Source organism: Myotis lucifugus, unplaced genomic scaffold (assembly GCF_000147115.1).
Source record: "Myotis lucifugus unplaced genomic scaffold, Myoluc2.0 scaffold_6, whole genome shotgun sequence".
Classification (NCBI taxonomy): Eukaryota; Metazoa; Chordata; class Mammalia; order Chiroptera; family Vespertilionidae; genus Myotis; species Myotis lucifugus.
In genome coordinates this window covers 19,890,622-19,907,098 of record NW_005871054.1, presented here as the reverse complement: position 1 = coordinate 19,907,098, position 16,477 = coordinate 19,890,622, and the positions used below count along the sequence as shown (strand labels likewise).

Sequence of the window (16,477 nt, the reverse complement as noted above, 5' to 3'; positions counted from 1 at the left end):
ATTATTCATCTCCTATCACTCTTCTCTTGTCCTCAGTCCAAATACACTGACCTTACACAATCCAGATATCTGCTTGGCTAATTCCCTCTTCTCCTTTAAATCTTTGCCCAGATGTCACCTTCTCAATGAAATCAATCGAAATGGTCCTATTTCAAACTGTAGCATGACCCTCATCTCCAGTGTTCTAAACACCCTTGGCCTTGTTCATTGTTTTCAAACCACTTATTGTTTTCCATACAATTTACTTGTTTATTACATGTCTTGTAAATTTTCAACTCCCTTCTCTATAATGTAAGTTCCATGAGAGAAGGGATTTTGTCTGCAAACACCTCAGTCATTGCCTGCCACAGTGTATCAATGACTCGATACAATGTTTGTTAAATGAATATATGAATTCATGTTAAGAATAGAGTAGAAAGGTATTCTGTTTGGAAAGGGGAGAGTGAATTAACAAATAGAAGAAGTCATTGTTTGTTGTCAAATTTAACCCACAAAACTAATAATGAAAGGGCAAGACTGCAAAAAAATGTAAAATGAGTTTCAAAATAGTCTTTTAAAAGAAGGTATTAACTACTTTTTAGCAGATTCCTAGCGGTAGATACTTGTGTTACCTGTAGTTTAAGAACGTTTCTATTTCCATCTTTATTCATATGTCTTTTCTTATATGTATAAGCATGTCTCTAGAATGAATTACTAGTAATAGATTCATTGAGTCAAAAAGTAGTTACATTGTAAAATTTAAAATATACTGCCTTGAATGAGAGTGTATCAATTTATACTCACATCATCAGGGATATATATGTACCTGTATAATATAAATTTTCTATGATATATTTATTATTGCAGTAAAAGAACATTTAGTTGTTCTTAAACTGATGAAGGAGGGCAAGGCATCTTCTAAATTTATGAAACATCTGTTAAAGCAGCTGGTTCTTCATTAAATAAAAATAAAAATATACCACTTTTCTTCGGCAATGCTGATAAATGGGAACAGGTGATGATCCCAGATGAGATTATAATTATAAATGAGCCTATTGAAATTCACTGGTATTTTTATAGAGGCATCAAAATAAAATAGATGAGAAATTTTAAAAAGAGGCCATGGAGCCCCTGAAACATACTGGGGACCACAGGAGAGTGGCTCGCTCTCATGCCCCAGTCAATGCAGACGCCACATCCTCAATGGAATTCAACAGGATCAAAACCGATACCTTTCTCCAAGACTCCCTAAATCCGCCACCTTCAAATGTCCCAGGTAGCAGCAATAGAGCAATTTCTAAGACTCAAATTCCAATCATAACTACATATACATTTTTAAAAGGCAACAGTCTCCGTAAGAAGTGTCAAACACTCTCCCTTTAACGACCGAGGACCAAGCCATCATTTAGAACCTTTTATCCCCACACATCTCTGAGACAGGCAAGTAGGATTTATGCTCATTCACAGGAAAGGAAGCATTTTGACCCGAATGATCATATTTGGTTAAAAACTCAAGGTTTCACTTCTACTTTCCCATCAGTCAATGCCTTTTTTATTAGAAAGGTGGGTTAGAACTGAGAACACAAATCGGGTCACCTGAATTTGGCAATGAAACAACAGGGAGGTGGTTTCCTGCTTTGCTCCGTAGTCCTCTCCTCCTTCAAGTGACCAATGAACTTTTGCAAAGCACACCCCACTCTCCGAGCAGATTCCCACCATCATCATGGAACTCAAAAATGCCCAACCTCCAGAGGGCAAGGCAAGGTCAAGAGAAGTGACAACAAAGAGTTGCTTTGGGACTTCGGGAGTGAGACATCCTCAACTGTTCTGAGCTGCAATGATGATGCATAATTAGGCGGTGATTTTACACAGAGCTAAAAAAGAAATGACAGCAATCATGGGGGAAAGGAATAAAATGCCACTGAAAGCAGATAAATGAGCCGAAGTGCCTGGCATTTTGGTGCTGTGTATCTGTTAGTAATTTGTCAGACTGTAACAATAGAGATAATTTCACAAATAACAGGGGTTTATAAATTCACAGTAGCACTCACAGGTAGCTAAGACTAAGGAAAAGGATTGCATTTGGCTGATCAACTTAAAGAAATAGTTATGAAAGTTACACCTTACAAAGTGAAATGGAGAACGGATTGTCAATCAGGAAAATTCAAAGCTGCCCAAATATGACTTCTGATGACTTCCAAGGTAGACAGCTGCTTTGGGAAAGATTTCATAAAATTAAGACTAGATTAATTAAGGATAGAAAGACTGTTCCCACCCATCACCTGGGAACAGTCCCTGCCTGTTTCACTTCTCTCTGGTTTTACCTGCTGCCTCTCACAGGTAGCCAAAGTTTTAGCCATAGAAAGCCACACACATTACCCCAATGAGCTTATCTTGTCCATGCCTGTGCACATGTCATTCCTCCTAACTGAAATATACTTTCTCTTCATTTCATAAGATAGGAAATATCCCTTCATGTTAAATTCAAATGATACTTCCCGAAGATACCCCCGTGACCCACCTCCTCAACCCCTAGAATTCTGGTGCATTACTGCCCCCGCCCATTAGTCACTCCTTACTGCAATAACTGGCTTGCATCGCTTTCTTTCACACTAACTGGGAGTTCCTCAAGGGTAATGATTGCTTTTCTTTGTTCTCCCCTCATTCCTTGGAACATAATAGATGTTACACAAATGATGAGTAAACAAATGAATGAATGGTAGAAGTAAAGCCTGAACAGGGAGAAAAACGTATTCAATCTCCTCTCCTCTCATCACTATCATTCTTGTCTCAGTGCCTATCTATGAAAGGCACAAAATCAGAGTCTATAAGTTTCTCCTTATTCTGTTACTTCTAACTCAAGGGATAATTTAAAAAAAACAATTTAGGAGAATATAGCCTCAAAATGCCCCTATAACTATAGTGAATGAAAAATAGGAAAGTGATAGAAATATATGGGAATATGGCTTATCTTACTTAAGTCTGGCATTTGAAAAGACTTAAATAAAATGAGTGTATCCAAGAATTCTAGCTGGTGGTTTTCCTTTATTTATTACTTAGGTGTTATTATAATGTATCATATATATTTAATTAGGAGTTGTTGTTGTTTTTAATCTCAAAGGGCTTAAAGCACATAAAAATGTGAGCCTTCTACTACTCTAACGTTCTGAACTGTAAGACATTTTTTCTCTCTTTGTTGGTTCACAAACCTCAGGATCACCCAGGTGAAATCTGAAAATGGCCCCTGTGCACAGAGAGCCCAGAGAGACCAAAGAAAGAAGCAGGCCCCTCCAGGTAGGCAGGCGGCAGGTTTAATAAGAAGAACTGACATGCAAGGCTTGTCTTGGGCAGTCCCAAGATGAGTAGATCTTCGCACCTGTCTGCCAGAATCTTAAACGTCTATATAGCGGCCTTCCCTGGGTTCAGCCACATATACCATCCAGATGGCCTCTACCACACATTGCTCTCTCTCAAGGCTGTGCCCTTGAAAACCATGGCAAGGGTGGGCAGGATGTACATTCTAAGGATGGGGGGGTGGGGGGGGCAGAAGCCTTGGGTTGCCCAGACCCAGCTCAAGAGTCAACCAGCAGTCATGTCTTCTTGATGACTTCCTCCAACTATCTTTAATTTCACTATTACTGCTTATCAACACCACCTCGAGTTTCTTAGAAAACGCATAATGCAGTAGTAATATAAGCAACATAGGTCATTCAAAAGCAAAGTAAAAATGATATAAGTAACCTTCTTAACCTTCTAAAAAGTCATAGTGCATTCACTTGAAGAGAAAAGGCTATCTCATTGTGTCACTATTACAGTAAGTAAATTTTTCAATTTATCAATAGTTGTTCACATGGTTCCCACAGGAGCTGTTATGCTCTTACATGCCCCCCACCCCCATCGAGCCACTACTGATTAGCCCAAGGATAGCCACCTGAGCATGTTGGATCAATGAGTGCATGCCCTGGATGGGTATGTAAAGAGAGAGAGAGAGAAAGAATCCTGAACTGATACAAACAATTATGCACATAGAAAAACTTTTAAAAGTATTGCCTACCACCTTTCAACATAGGATAATTGGCTTTTCCTCTGCCTAAGTCATCTCAAGCAATTGTGTTTCCATTTTTTCCATCTTAGTCATAACCAATTTATCTTTTCATTTTGCTTCTTAAGTATCATCATAATCTTTATATGCATTTAACCCCGGTGGAATGATAGAAAGATTACCCAAGTGAATCAATTTGAGATAAAAAAAATCATTTAACATTTTCTAAAGTAAAATGAGTAAGGTTTTAAAGGATGGGGTGCAGGAGGGCACAGGATCCTGAGACAAGTAGCTGAATCACTGAGCATTTCTCATACATACAATAGGAAGTACATGAAACCCATATTCTTATAGAACAAACGGACAATTTCTTGGTAGGGCAAAATGGCATTATATCACATTTATTATATCCAAGCTTCTGGTTTTTTTTTCTGGCAATTTTGTAGCGATGGAGAACTACAGAAAGGAAATCATAAATGTAGGAAAATAAAATGTTTCATGTGCCTTAACCCAGAAAGTACTATATCCATCCCAGACTTTGCTATACAAAATGAGTACTTTATAGGACTTTAGAGTGCTTCATTCAGTACTAAGGCTAGTACTTTACAGGATTATGGGTGTTTACATTCCACCCCTCACAAAACCAGGAAACATTACCAAACCGGTGTTGGCCTGTGGAGAGTGAATTACTTTTTCTGCTTTCCCAGCAAGTATACTGTGGACATCCACTGTAGAATATGCCCACAATAACCTAATGTTATCCACCCTGCTTTGCTCACATGGTCCCCACAGGAGCTGCTATGCTCTTACATGGCCCCACCCATCGGGCCACTATTGATTAGCCCAAGGACAGTCACCTGAGAATGTTGGGCCAATGAGTGCTTTCCCTGGATGGATGATGGGACTTGGAACAGAGAGAGCCAAGGCACTCTCTCCTCGGGAGATAGAAGCTGCCAGCACCATGTTTTCACCCATGTGGAAATATTATCAATGATAAGAGACATTAATGCACATGAAATATACATAAGAGACATTTCTTAGTTGTCATTCCCTCATAGAGGAAAACCACAAGATAGGCCTTTGTCAATAGAGGCCACTGTCTTTCAGATCTAAAGACACCACTGCTTTTATGGTCAAAGACCCAAAAGTGAACCTCTTTTAGCATCATTCCATTCCTCAGTTAATAGCACCTCCATTCACCAGTAATACTAGTCAGGAACCTGGAAGTTTCTCATACATCTTTTTCCCTCCTTTCCTGTGTCCAATCCAATTATAAACCCAGCTGATCATAAATCATAATGATCTCTAGAATCAAATTCCACCTCGATCACTACCACTCTGATTCAAGCTAAAGTCCATCTCTCCTTCACTTTGACAATAGCCACTTACCCAGTCTCCTCCACCAAATGCACAATTGAACCTCACACTCATTTTATTCACTCGAGTGAGTTTTTCAAAGTAAACATCTGAAATCATGGGACCTTCTGTCTCCACCTTATCACTATATCCAAACCTCTCCAGTGGCATCTTATTCCAATCTAGGTAAAGACAAAATTCCTCAATGTGACCTACAAAAATGCTAATTTACTGACTAGCAACTACCCATTAGCACCAACTTGTACATCAACACCACACCACCCAAATCTATAGCTACCAGAAAAAAACTATCAAGCAACTTCTCTACATGAAGTGGCTAAGGTTTGGGAGCTTTCTAGTTCCCTTTGCTTCAAGAAGCTGTTTAGCCTGACCAGCACCACTGATAATAAAAGAAATTCTATTAGTCCTGGTAACCAATGAACCTGCCACATAGCTAGCTCTTCTGTTGGTTCCACCTCCAAAGCATAGAAAATATTATATGTCTGCTTGATAGCTACTCTGCTCTGTTCAAATGAAATTCTAAATGCAGGGCTTTTGAAAGTGTTATTAATGTGAGTGACTTCTTTTGAAAAATTAACTTTTATAAAGCCTCTAGAAGAAATCACAGCAAAGCAAAGAAATTTTTGAAGAAGAAATAAATGCTAAGAAATACCTAAATCTACCAAGAGATGGGTACTTCTAATAATGCAAACTCTTTGGTTTCATCCTGTAGCTAATTAATCAGAATCTGTTTGGGAACCCTCCTCAAATCTTTTTTTTTTTTCAAACTCTGTAGTTTATTAAGTACCACAGGTGGTACTTCTCCACATGAAAAGAGAGTGCTTCACGTGAAGGCAGAGTTCCCAGGATCAGGCCATCAGGAATATCATTGAGAAGTCATGGGAAGAAGTGGGAAAGACAAAGGAGATGGCGAAGAAGGAATCAGAGATGCAGGAGATAAACCACAGTAAAGCCATCATGGAAACCGAGAAAGCAAAATTTTCCGGGAAGGACAAGCCAGCTCGGTTGAATGGCAGTGTGTGGACGTGTAGGGTGAGAACTGAAAGAGTCCATTTGACTGGGTACCATGGAAACAAAAAATGACCGATTGTCACCGGTTTCAATCAAGCCTGGGGATGGAAGTGATAGTAGTGTGAGGGAAACACAGAATAAAAAGAAAAACTGAGAACGACCCACTATCCATCCTAAAGAGAAAGGATTTATAAATAAATTTACACTGTGGAACGTTATGTAGAAGCAAAGCTGAATAAATTACAGCTGCATGCTGCAATATGGAGAAATCTTACTCATGCCATATAGAAAACTCAGTGAAAAACTGAATGCCTGAAAGAAAGCTATTTTTAGGCAACAGGCTTTGTGTTATTTCAAAAATAATGAACATTAAATTTATATATTTATACAAAAACCCTCAAGTCAAGAGTTTAAATTCAAGTGGTCTCAGAGTTGAGGTTTTTGTGAACAGAATATAAAATAATTGTGTTTAATATATCCAAGGAAATTTTTTGTTTTGAAAATGTAGGCAACAAGCAAAATACAAAAGAAATGAACAATGAGATTTCAAAATAAATACAATTTTAATAAATGAAAAATTTAATATTTGAAATCCCAAAATTAGTGGATGAGTTTCATATATTTGACATAGCCAGAGAGACTCACTGAGTTAGGAGATGGATAATAATACACAAAGATTTAGATAGTATTTAAATACTTGCTTCCTGTTCTAAACACTTATTATTAACTCATTTAATCCTCAAAACAATCCTATGGGTAGGCACTATTAATTTCCCCATTTTCAGGTAAAAAGGAATGAGGCATAAATTAAATAAATTGCCTAGCTTCACAAAACTAGTACTTTGAGAAGCTACCTATCTCTCAAAGAGTCAAAAGACTCTGGTAAGGGTCTAAACTCCAAAATTTATAGGGAACTCAGACAACTGAACAAAAGGAAGATAATCCAATAAAAACATGGGCAAAGGACCTAAATAGACACTTTTCAAAAGAGGACATAAGGAAGGCCAAGAGACATATGAAAACATGCTCAAAGTCACTAATCATCTGAGAGATGCAAATCAAAACAACAATGAGGTACCATCTCACACCTGTCACAATGGCTATCATCAACAAATGACAAGTGCTGGCGAGGATGCGGAGAAAAAGGAACCCTCCTGCACTGCTAGTGGGAATGCAGACTGGTGCAGCCATTGTGGAGAACAATATGGTGCTTCCTAAAAAATTTACAAATGGAACTCCCATTTGACCCAGTAATCCCACTTCTAGGAATATATCCCAAGAAATCAGAAACACCCATTAGAAAGGATATATGCACCCCTATGTTCATAGCAGCACAATTTACAATAGCTAAGATTTGGAAACAGCCTAAGTGCCCATTAGTAGATGAGTGGATTAGATAAATGTGGTACATCTACACAATGGAATACTATGCGGCTGTAAAAAAGAAGGAATTCTTGCCATTTGCAGCAGCATGGATGGAACTGGAGAGCATTAAGCTAAGTGAAATAAGCCAGTCAGAGAAAGATAAATATCACATAATCTCATTCATTTGTGGAATAGAATGAACAACATAAACTGATGAACAAAAATAGAACCAGAGTCATAGAAGTATTGAACAGACTGTCCAACCTATGAGGGAAAGTGGGGGGGAGAGGGGATAAGAGATCAACCAAAGGACCTATATGCATGCATATGAGCATAACCAATGAACACAGACAGTAGGGGGTGAGGGCATGTGCTGGGGGGTGGGGGCGGCTGGGGAGAGGTAAATGGGGGAAAAGACTTATATAATACTTTAAACAATAAAGAATTATTAAAAAAAGATTCCAGATAAATCATTTAAACTATCCTCTAAATTATTACTTTAAATCAGCAATTTTCAACCTTTTAAAAAAATGGCACACATAAACTAATTACTAAAATTCTGTGGCACACCAAAAAAATATATTTTTTGCTGAGCTGATTGAAAAAAATAGGTGTAATTTTTATTGACTTACAAAAAAATAATAATAGTAGTAGTAATTACTTACCTTTTTTGCTCCAAAGTGACTTTTTAAAAAATCAGGTGCCTATACTTATATATAAGGATTTCTGGTACCAAGTATTAACCAATCAGACACAACTTATTATGCGACATGAACAATAAGATGCAATTGCATTATATGACCCATATATTTATGACTCAAGAAAGAGCATTCTCAGCAGAGGGCTACTGTTGTGTTGGCTGTTGTCATTTTTATTTGATGACCTAATGGAAAAAAAGTTCATGCCCCTGACGAATTAGTCAGGTATTCCATGTTTTAAAAGTTTTTGCTGCACACCAGTTGAAAATTGCTGCCTTAAATCCTTAGATTAGCTGACAACAATTAGTCTGTTAGTCTGTCTTTATATTTCAAACCATATCCCAAGATAATAGTTTGGGTAAAAATAGTCATTGTTTTTATACTTAGAATAATTGATTAGGTTATTTTCCTAGATAAGGGAAAACATGAATGTCATCAGAGAGATCTCTGATCATTTAACCCATAAAGCTATAATCCCCACATCAACATCTTCAGATGATTAATAAGCACATTTATATATGTTAAAATTTATCTATGCAAATAGTGAAATGGCTTCCAGGAAACAAAATCAATACTATTGACATAACAATAAAAATGTCTAGATGCAGAACATCTAAATTATAGTAAAAGGTCAAGCCTCAAGGTAAAAATAGAAGTTTCTAGGCTTCTTGAAAGGGTTCCTTTGAATGGAGCTCTGGAGAATATATAGCCATCAGCAAGCACCTTCTCAGAACCAATAAGGGTGCACAATATGAAACCTCATTTTAATCATATAGCATGATTTTAGGGGTTATTTTTGAGAGTTTTATTTGAGGTGTTATCCAAACACTTGATGCTATTTTCAGGTGTTTTTCATTGACCAACAAATAGCTGGATTCGCCATTTTAAGCATCATACTAGTTGCATCAAGTTTACTCTCCTGCGTTTATGGAATCTGTTATGATACTATCATTTCTCTAATTTAACATGCTTCTCGGAATATTTCTTCTGTATTTTTAGTACATTTTTTCCACTGTTTGTCATCATGGGGAAACGAATCCAAAGGACATTTTATAGAAAATTGTCTGGTTTCTGGAACTCGATACATTTTTTAGTGCCTGAAACATTTCATTGTCCACGCTGGTCATTTTGCTTTCCTCAAAAATAAATTTATATTGATTCATGATGGACCCCACTTCTGTTCCATTACTCCAGCTAGGCACATTTTTCAGACTATTTGTCCGAAGTTTACTCTTTACAAAAACATGAACTATAACATGGGAATGGAGTTTTGTGACTTCATCAAAAAAGTAACAGCTTTCAGCCAAAGATGTAATTTCAATTTTTATTGCAATACACATTCTGAATATTAAATGTGCAGATTTGTGTTAAATTTCCCCGTGTGTGTGGTTTTTTTTTTAGAAATATATTACACACGAATGTTGGCAACTTACAATGTTTAGATTATAAAATAATATTTTTTAAGAAAAGAGGTATATGGCACCTTCTGCAATTCTTAAATGGGTATATATGTCAACTAGTGAATTAACCTTAAAGCTAGAGCACACGGTGACAGGAATAAGAAAGAAACTACTTTCCCCAGAAAACTAAATAGCCTGACTCTAGGGCAGCCTGTTGGACTGCCGTCAGGTAAACCAACATAAGAAATGAGATGCAACAGGCAGGGAGACTGAAAAAAACAGTCAAGACTGGCTCAGTGACCCCAGAGTCCACAGCGGATGAAGGAACACACGGCCCCTTTATTACATGGAGAGAGAAAGCAATAATAGCAGATACCACAAAGCCATAGGTCGAAAATTGTTTAGTTGAGGCTATTCTTTTTTTCCAAACTGAGTCAAACCTCACAGCTGAGATGAGAGGATTAGAAGAAGACCTAGCACACTGACCAAACTGTTCACAATGCTCTCGATTGCGGGACTTCCTATCGTACTGTCTTTAAAAACCTTATTTTGACACATCAACATATATCATTCTGAATTGTAACTAATTGTTTCACATACAGACCCACATACATTTATCTATTAACATGTTCTAATTAGATCGCAAGTTCCTCGAGGGGAGAATTACTTTACTTATGCTCAGAACAAAGTGGGTAGCAGAGTCTAAAAATATTCACTACATTGAATTAAGATTAGAAAACTATGTGATGAAATTTACCAAAAGTGACTTTCAGGAGATCTGATTTTCAGAAAAGCAAACAACACACGTAGCAGCTTGGATTTAATCTCGATTATTCCGATGATGCCTTAGATATGTGTTCTCATGATGACACGTGTCTCAGAGCTTTCAGGTTTTACTGTTGACCAATGTGAGGGAACATGCAGAAATGTTCAGTAACAGAGGCACTTCTGACTGAAAAATTAGAGAGAACTCAGTTTGAATGGTATGCATTTTTTAAAAAAATCCACATTTGTTGTGTAGTTCACACAATTAGTGGACATAAAATGACTGGACATAGAACAAAGTGCTGCTATATCTAGACAAGTATTTTAGCCGCATTCCAGGAGAGGTATGTTGGCAACCATTCATATCAGCTCGGGCCCAGCAAAAGCATGCCTCTCCCTGCAATACATCCTCTCAACCCCTCGGGCAGAATGCTGACCACAGGGAAGGCAGAGAGAGCAGGCAGTATTCTCAGAAACAGAGAGAGCTTTGGGACCTTAAAATTCAAAGAGAAGTTACTACGTGGTGGTAAATATGGGAGACCAGGAGATGACAGAACGAAAGCATAAGAGAGTCGCATCCTTTCGACAGGTTGGTGAGCAGTATTCACAATCTGAATTTGAGCTACTATAGCCCAACAGACTGATCAGTTTTTGCAATTACTAATAAGGACCCTGATTATAAAGAAGGTAGCAGCCCCCATGAAAAACAGCCCGGGATAAGAATGGTTTAAGACACATCGAAGACAATCCTAGACCAAAGTCAGCTAAGCCAAAGACACAAATCTGAACCCAACCAGAAAAGAGACGACAGTATGATTGCAAGAATATTCTTGTACATCCTATCTAAGTATCCCAAAATAGAGGCATTGCAGTACAGTAGACCTAGCAGGGAGTTCCTGGCGGTGGCATATTTTAACTATTTGGTCCTGGGAACAAGAAACTAATGATTCCGAGGCTCAAGAGCACTTGCTTTACACGTTGTGAAAATGACCTGTGATTATTTGAAAGCCCCTGCTCTGGCCCCAGATAGGTTGTGAGAGGTTAACACCTAGTACCTGTCTTTATTATGTCCTTCCTCGTGCCTCTCTAGTTATTCTCCTTTTAAGAAAAATGAATAGGACACTGTTCCTGGTCCTCATTCTCTAGTGTCACTTCAATTCCTTTCAAATAATGCTATGTTTTCTTCATGTACCCAGAGTTTAAAAAAAACACCTTCAGTCAAGGACAAGCAAAGTGGGTGAGCTATGACTATTCCAGCACAGTGGCCTCACAAGCCAATGTCAACTTGGGGTGCTGTAGGAAATAACCACAGGGTTTTCACTATTTTTTATTCTGTATCTTGATAATTATGAGTTCCAAAGGCAACAGATCATTGCTTGGAGAGGTAGCAGCGGTATTATTCTTTATCATTTTTAGCCTCAAGAACACTGGCATGTGAGTATGAAAAAAATGTTCCTTATAGAGGGCTCAAGATTAAGTACTGGACACGGTCAGTGCCTTACTGTTTTGTCTTTACACGGGAAGGAAGAAAATGACATAGGTTACTCAATTTCACCTAGACACTTGTTAATTATTAAATGAAACCATGCATTTGTTTCTCTTCAGATGATTCTAAATAAAGCTAAATGCCACACTCAATAGCAAGCAGTATGATATGAATTAAAGCAAGGCATTTAGGATTAGGATTTGACACTTCAGATCTCTTGTTTGATACGTAAAGTTGCTGAATTATTGTTACTTTCCTTGGCCTGGTGCTACTTTAGAAGACATATTTGGCAAGAATTTTTGATCATCTCTATCACTAAGTTTGAATTGTTTTTTTACTATACCAAGAGTGATTTATTAGAGAAAATAATATTTGGTTTCAGATTTCCTCAAACCTAGCAAAGATATCCAAAAGACACTCTAAACAACTGGCTTAAGAACAAAATTCTATACACAAGAAAAAAAAAGTCTAACTTATTTCCACACTTTTCATAGGTTTCTTGCAGAAGTTTGAATTAAGAGGTTTTTCCTAACAAGTATTCACTTGAGAAAGCTTGAACAATTGGGTAGAAATGATTGACAGAATGGTGTGATGTGTTTTCTGTGGATTTTTTTTTCCAAAATAAGTGACTGCCATGTGTAGTTCAGTGCCATTCACATGGAAAGACCTTAATATATACGTGTTGATGGATGTGCATGTTTTAAGTACATAGTCTATTAGCATCACTGACCCAGGTTCTTTGCACCATAATTCTTCAATTGCTCATGAAGTGCCAGTGTTTCACAATTGTGGTTTAGGATTCAGTCAGTCAGCTAGTCAACAAACATTTATTAAGTCCCTGCCATTAATTTATTTATTCATTCATTCAACAAATATGTACCCAATGCCAACAGTATGCCTGACCCTGGCCTTACCTTGGGAAATTCAACAGTGAGTCCAGTTGACAGTTTCCATTTCCTTCAGAAACTTGCAGACCAATGAGGAGAGAGAGAATAAACAAAGAAGCAAATCCTATGTAATAAAAGGCTAATATGCAAATCAACCGAACAGGGAACGACCGGTTGCTATGATGCACACTGACCACCATGGGGCAGACGCTCAATGCAGGAGCTGCCCGCTGGTCATCGGTGCGCTCCCACAGTGGGAGCACTGCTCAGCCAGAAGCCGCGAGCGCAGTGGCAGTGGTGGGAGCCTCTCCCACCTCCGCAGCAGCGCTAAGGATGTCCGACTGACGGCTCCCAGACTGCGAGAGGGTGCAGGACGGGCTGAGGGGAACACCCCTCCCCCCCAACCCACCCCCCCGTGAATCTCATGAACCGAGCTTTTAGTAAATACATAAGTGAAATTATTCAAGTAGTGCTGAGAGCTTAAAACAGGAGAATGGGATAGAGTTTTACTTGAAGGAGAGGGAAGAAAGAACTACTTACAACACCAAAGACAAGAAAAGTCTCTCTGAGATATTGGGTAGTTAGCTTTTGAAATACCCACAGAAAGAAATTTCCAGGCAAACAGAAAAGTTGGGGCACAGGTATGGGAATGGAATGAATTGAGTTACTTTGAGAAACAATGACCAATATGGCTGAAGAATGATAATATTTGGTTTTATGCAAATTGCAATGAGAAGACATCTGAGCATTCTTTAAAATCAGATTTTAGATAGAATAATTAGTACAAATAATTTGTACAAAAATATTCACCCACTTTATTTGTGTAGTTCAATGAATTTTGTCAAATGTACATGATCATGTAATCATGACCCTATCACCATAATTAAGATAGCGAGCATTCCCGTCTTTCCAAATAGTTACCTCATTGTGTTTCACAGTCACTCCTGTTCACCACCACAAGCCCCTGGGAATGGCCATGACTTTGTCATATAAATGGAATCATACAGTATACAACACACCATCTTTTGTTTCTGGTTTCTTCTACTTCGTATAATGATTTTGAGATTCATTGCATGTTGATTGGAAATCCCATTTGATGATATTTAACAAGCAAGGTTAACTCAGCAATTAAATGTACAAAGCAGGAGCTCAGGGGAAAGATCTAGAGACAAAATACTAGAGTCTTCACATCAAGATGGTATTTAAACCATGGGATTCAGTGATATCACCAAAGGAGAGAATGAGGAACTGAGCCCTTGGGGCCCTGAAAATACTGTAAAGAGATAAAGGTACCAGTAGGTGGAGAAGAAATATCCAGTGAAATGGAAAGAAAATAAGTGATATCACAGAAGGCAAAGGGGAAGGCATTTCAAAAAAGAGAATGGTCACATGTACCAAATACCTAGTAGGATGAGGTTGGACTAAATCTATGAGAGCTGTTTTTGTGGCTCTGTGGCAGTCATGAAAAATGCTTGGTATGCTACCGTGAGCAAAGCAGAAGTGACAACATCCACCTTCTGGGAACTTACTGTCTATTATGTGTTCCTTTCATTTGGTTCTTTTTAACCAAATATGGAGACTGGGAATTTAATGTGTAACTTAATTATAGAATTTTGGAGAAAACTGAAATTCTTTGGTCCTTCCTCTTTGTCCCCTCAACAAAATTTTGATACAATTACATTAAAGAATAATGAAACATTATCATTTTAATGCTAACCATAAGGGGAAGATGCCATTTCCTTCTACTTAAAGGAAGAGATTTACTCTTTTATAAATTAATTATTCAGAATATGTTTGAAGACACAACCAATTAGCTGCCGTAATTTGCATTTTTATGTGTTTTTATTAGTTTCCTAAGTCCTTTTCTGCTGTTTCTGTAATGAAAATGCTATCTTTCAAAGGTGAATAGCTTATTTGTATTTGCTTTGTAATGAGCTTTCTTTAATTATCAATTGACCAATTTCATAGGTTTCACATAAAATGTAGCTATTGTTGTTGAAAGACTAGCAAACCCATGTGATATTAGGTTTCATTCTTTAACTTGGTGCTAAAATTCTTTTTCAACTGAAACTGTGTTGGGTAGATCTTTTGTTTGTTCCTGTTTTTTGGTGGTGGGGGTTTTTTATTGTTTTTGCTGAGCTTTTTATTTGGACTAGACTCAAACCACTATTCACCAAGCATCAAATACGAACACCACAAAGTGCTGTACGCTTCACTTATTAATCCAAGCCTCAGTGGTATATTTCCCCACATGCACAGTATGAGAGGAAGATACAATGTCAAGTGAGTATAAGACGCCATTCAAGTAAAAACCATGCATCACAAATTACTCCTTCTTCCAAATGCATATAGAATTTTATTCCCAGGCCTGGCCCACCAAGGGCAGAGATGACTGCAACAGAGATGTGTATACTATATTTCAAATCTGACGATCTTTAAAAACATAAATCCTTGATTATCATCAATAAATGTTTAGTTAGTTATACTGGGAACTCCATTAGCCATCTGTGACTTAACTGTTTGTTCAGTGGGCAAACTTCCACTGTGAGTGGTATCTTTAAACAACTCAGGGGTCTCCTCTAATCATCTGGATGATTAAAACTGATGATTAAAATTCATTGTAAATACTTATGTATTTATTGTCACCAAGATAAGTCTTATGGATCTCTACCACAGCATAAAAGAAAAGAGAGAAATTATTGAAAACAGTGGATAAATCAAAATAAAAATGAAAAAGAACAGCATGTGTATGGGAGAGAAGATTCCTTTGTTCCTCATAGCCCCGAGGAAAACTGTGACATGAGTCAAGTTTGGTTTCCAAAACTCCTCTTCTTAGAACACTCCATATTTTAAAAACCAGATTCTTATTCCCACAGACTCCCAACACAGGTCTACCATCAAGAGACTGTATCAGTCAGAATAGACTATGTTATGCTGTGATAACAACCAACACCAAAATCTCAGGAGCTTAACACACAAAAGTCTGCTGCACGTCTGGGCAAAATCCAGGGCATCAAGTCTGCAGTGACAGCTCAGTGGTCTGACCTCTTCCACCCCGTGGCCTCTCCCTCTCCACATGATCCCATTCTCACTACGGGAGGGAAGGAGGGCATTCGAGGGTCCTGCACCAGCCACCAACGTGAAGGAGGGCATTCGAGGATCCTGCACCAGCCACCAATGTGGCACAGAGTGACAGCCATCTCACCACCCAAAGGCTGGACTTGTCATATAAGCCTGCCTTACTACAAGGGACCCAGCAAAATGAAATTCTCCCCTGCAGCCCAGAAAAAAAATAGAGTATCAAGGGGAAACCAAGATGGCGAGGTAGGTAAACAGCTGTACTTGCTGCCACCCACAACCACATCAAAATTACAACTAAAATACAGAACAACCATTATCCAGAAACACTGAAAAGCTGGTTGAATGGAAGTCCTACAACTAGAGAAGTAAAGAAGGAAAGCACACTG

The 16,477-nt window shown here is 38.0% G+C and overlaps 1 pseudogene; it reads left to right on the top strand.

The window, feature by feature from the left end:
* The first annotated feature begins 6,304 nt into the window (after positions 1–6,304).
* Positions 6,305–16,477, top strand: part of LOC106695089 — a 60,646-nt pseudogene continuing 50,473 nt past the window's right edge.